Raw genomic sequence first — 535 nt, forward strand, 5'->3', positions numbered from 1 at the left:
GCCTGCAGATGCCACCGGTGGTGCTGGCAGTGGGGTGGCAAGTCACGACCACCCACAGACACTGCTGACAGTATTGGCAGCACCTTTTTGCAGGGGATGCACAGCCACGCACAGGTGGTGTATGTGCACCCGCGTGCACTCCCTATGTGTTGTCCCTGTAGAAAACAATTACAATTGCCTATGATTCCTAAATACAGTAAATAAGTAGTGTGTAGATACCTTTAAGAGTGTTATGTATAAGTTGTTACATTGGCTCAGGGACAGCAGAAGGCTGAGCATTGCTTTCTGAATAAACAAACGTTATTGTTCTATAAGCTTATCTCCTTTGTCTTTTGAGAACTACACATGGTACCAGGAGTGGGGTGCGAAGAAAGACAGAACAATGGAGCATCTCTGAATTCCACAGGAGTTAAAGATCTCCAGCAATACAGTAGAAAACTGGAAGAATTTTAAATAGAGCTTCACCATACATATGACAGCCAGTGGAGCTACAGAGAAGGAAGGCCCACTCAAGGTAGATTTTTTTTTAAATACA

The 535-nt window shown here is 44.3% G+C and overlaps 1 protein-coding gene across 1 annotated transcript in view; it reads right to left on the reverse strand.

Moving 5' to 3' along the window:
* LOC109303697 (transmembrane and immunoglobulin domain-containing protein 2-like) overlaps positions 1 to 535 on the reverse strand; it is a 44,091-nt gene that overhangs the window by 2,354 nt on the left and 41,202 nt on the right. The gene's annotated exons all lie outside the window — the stretch shown is intronic.

The sequence above is a fragment of the Gavialis gangeticus genome, unplaced genomic scaffold (assembly GCF_001723915.1).
Source record: "Gavialis gangeticus isolate Ggan-Ray unplaced genomic scaffold, GavGan_comp1, whole genome shotgun sequence".
Classification (NCBI taxonomy): Eukaryota; Metazoa; Chordata; order Crocodylia; family Gavialidae; genus Gavialis; species Gavialis gangeticus.